The following is a 3,963-nucleotide window of genomic DNA, read 5'->3' on the forward strand; positions in this document are numbered from 1 at the left end:
CAAACCTTCTTTTTGTTATGTATGAGGCACTTACAAGAATATGTTACCCTTTGTTTTTCATTTACATACAGTTTTTATATATTTGTTTTATATTTATTTAAAGATACAGGTATATATGTTTTTGCATGTAATTGTTATATATGTTATACATGCTGTTTACCTATAGTTGTTATGTATGCTACATATAGTTGTTATTTACATATAGTAAGATCTCTTTTTTAATGCATATGATATTGGAGCCCCAGCTGGCCTGGAACTGGCCATGTAAACCAGGCTGTCCTCTATCTCACAGAGATTCACCTGCCTCTGTTTCCTGAGTGCTAGGATTAAAGATGTGTGCCATCAAGCCAGGCCCATGTATATGAGTTTTGACAAAGGCATAGAACTGTGTAACTACCATCAAAATTATGATACAAAGTATCCTACTCGGGGTTGGAGAGATGGCTCAGTGGTTAAGAACACTTGCTGTTTTTCCAAAGGACCTGAGTTAGATTCCCAGCACCCACATGGTATCTAACAACTGTTCGTAACTCCAGTTCCAGGGAATCTGACACCTTCTTCTGCCATCTGCAGGCTTTGCACAACACGGGTGCACTTACATGCATGCAGGCAAAACACACATACACATAAAAATAAAAAGAAAGTATTACTTCATCCTGCCTTATTATAATTACCTAGTCAATTAGTGTTTTGTTACTATGAGAAATACATAATATAATTAACTTATAAGGATAAAAGTTTTATTTTGGTTCACAGCTTTGGAAGGCCAAGTCCATGGCTGGCTCCATTGTTTTGGACCTGTGGTGAGGTACTGAGCACATCATGGTTGGAGAATGTGGTGGAGCATAGCTGCTTATCTCTTGACTAAGAGACAAAAGGTAGTAAGGAGGGGGTCATGATCAACCATGCTATTCAAAAGCACACCCTCAAACAAGCCATCTTTCTGCCCTGGTTTCTGGGATTGCGGGTATGCATCACCATGCCCAGATAGCTTCTGTAGGTTTAAATGAATGCATGTTGTCATTAAGCCACCACCTATGCTCCACCTATTCATCTCTCCCCAAACCTCTGGTAACTACTGATGTAGTTTACGGTCTTTATGATTTTGTATATTCCATAGTGTCATATGTTAGACTGACTTCTTTCTTTTAACCCTATGCATGTGAGGTTTCTCCATGTGTTTAGTGAATCAGTAGCTCATTTCTTTTTTATCGTTGATTAATATTCCATTATATAAATGTACCACAGTGTGTCTGCATTCACTTCCTGAATCAGTGTCTTGGTTGCTTCCAGTCTTGGCAACCATGAATATAGGTATTCGTTTGTGCAGGTTTCTGTGTAGGCCCAAGTTTCAATCTATTTGAGTAAATAATTAGTAGTCTAATTGTTAATTATGTGATAATACTATATTGTGCTTTGTCAGAAACTTCCAAACTATATCTCAAAGTGCTTGTGCATGATTTTGAATTCATAATAATTCAAGTTCTAAACATCTTTTGAGCACCACATAGTCGTCCCTCCTATTATCCCCCTCATCCCTTTGCAATCACCATTTCCACAGTTTTGTCACTACTAGGCTATGATTTGCTAGAATTTATGCTGGTTAGTTTTTGTCAACTTGACACAAACTAAAGTCACCTAGGAAGAGGGGATCTCAGTTGAGGAATTTTCTCTATCAAACTGGCCTGTGGCCATGACTGTGAGGCATTTTCTTAATTGTTAATTGATGTAGAAGGGTCCAGCCCACTGTGGGCAGTGCCATCCCTAAGCAGGTGGACCTGGGCTACATAGCTGAGCAATCCAGGGGAGGCAAGCCAGTAAGAGCAATCCTCCAGGGTCTCTGCTTCAGCCTCTGCCTCTAGGTTCCTGCCTTGAGCCCCTGTGCTGGCTTCCCTCAATGATGGACTATAACCTGTAAGCTAAAACAAACCCTGTCCTCCCAAACCCTTTCTTGACCAAGTTGCTTTTGGTCAGTGTGGTTTGTCACAGCAACAGGAAACAAAGTAGAACAAAAATTTACATCAGATTAATACTATTCAGGTAGGAATATGTGTTGATGTTCCCTCCATGTCTATTATAATTGGATCCAAATAAGAGTTTATTACATTAAATTTATCCACACAAGTACTGAAGATCATTTTGGTTGCTTCCAAGGATTGACAATTATGAACTAATCTGGATAAACATCTGTGTGCAGGTTTTTGTTTCACACATTTTTCACTCACTTAGGTAAATATCTGTGAACATGATTGTTGGGACTGGATGGTAAGAGTGTATTCAGTCTTGCAGGTGACTACTAAATTATATTCCAAAGTGCTGGTAACACTTGGAACCTAGAGGTTTATTTATTTATTTGTATGTGTGTGTGTGTGTGTGTGTGTGTGTGTGTGTGTGTTGACAACTTGCAGGAGTTGGTTCTCTATTTCCACCATGTGGGTCCTGAAAACTGAACTCGGGTTGTTAAGTTTTTTGGCAAGCACCTTTACCCACTGGTCCATCTCACTAGCCGTGATACTCCTATTCTTGCTAGCTTTTAATTTGATCAGTGTTTTGGGTTTTCACAGTTCTAATAGGTACCTAGTGGCATCTTGCTGTTGCTTTCATTTGCAATTACCCACTGACATTTGAGGTTGGGCATATTTTTTAGTATTTTATTTATTATTTTTATTTTGTGTGACTGTATTGCCTCCATGTATGTAAGTATACCCATGTCATGCAACGTCCCCTGGGTCAGAAGAGGGTGTCAGATCCCTGGAGCTGGAGTTATGGACTGCTGTTAGCTGCCATGTGGGTGCTGGGAATTGAACCCAGATCCTCTGCACAAGCAACCAGTGCTAACTGCTGAGCCATCCCTCATATGATCCATTTGCTGGATGTATATCTTCCTTGGTGAGCTGTCTCCTCTTTCATGTGATTCCAATCATGTGACATTCAGAGGAAGGCAAAATGATGGAGGCAGCAAAAAGATGAGTAGTTGTCAGGGGCTGAGGTGAGGGAGAGAGGAATAAGCAGAACATAGAGAATATGTAGGGCCATGCAACTCCTCCCTATGGTATTACAGTAGTGGTTACATGTCAAGGAATGTTTGTCAAAAATCCATGGAATGTACACCCCCAAGAGTGAACTCTAATGTAAAGTGTGTACTTTAGTGATGATGATATATCAGTGCAGATTAAATAACTGTAATCCTGTAGGGGGTGTGGCTAGATGGGGAGGCTGTGCATGCGTGGAGGTAGGTACAGGAAAATATGAGACTCCCTTGGCAATTTCTGCTCAGTTTTCCCATGGATGCAAAGCTGTTTAAAAAATCAGGTCTATTTCCTTAAAAATTCTCTTTCCTCTCCATATCCATCAATATTTGCCACTGTATTAGCACAACATGAAAGTAAAAGCCATGTGATTTTATGAATTTGTGTATAAACATTATTTGACAAATAACAATCACAAGGAGATACCACCATATGCTCATTAGAATCACTAAAATAAAAGCATCATTAACACCAAATGCTGGTGATGATGTGGGCAACTGGATCTTTCATACTTTGCTATTAGGAATATAAAGTGGTTTAGGCACTTTAATAATTTTTTATAAAACTAAACACTTATACAACTTGGTAATTTCAGTTTTGATCATTTTATCATAGAAAAATTGAAACATATGCTCACATCAAACTCTGTATACAAATAGTAATTCTATTTGTAATAGATAAACACCAGAAACAACCCAAATGTGCTTCGGTTAAAACAGTGGTACAGCCATATGCATTCTGGAATATTATTCATCAATAGAAAAGGAAAACCTAGGGCCAGTGAAATAGCTCAATAGGCGAAAAAACTTATGCAAGCCTGCTATCCTGAGTTCATTCAATCTTCAGAATTCACAATAATGAGAGAGAACTAACTCCCAAAAGCTGTCCTCTGACTTCCACAGGAGCACCACCCATGATGTACACGTACACACAC

Source organism: Nannospalax galili, unplaced genomic scaffold (genome assembly GCF_000622305.1).
Source record: "Nannospalax galili isolate Female #2095 unplaced genomic scaffold, S.galili_v1.0 scaffold575, whole genome shotgun sequence".
Classification (NCBI taxonomy): Eukaryota; Metazoa; Chordata; class Mammalia; order Rodentia; family Spalacidae; genus Nannospalax; species Nannospalax galili.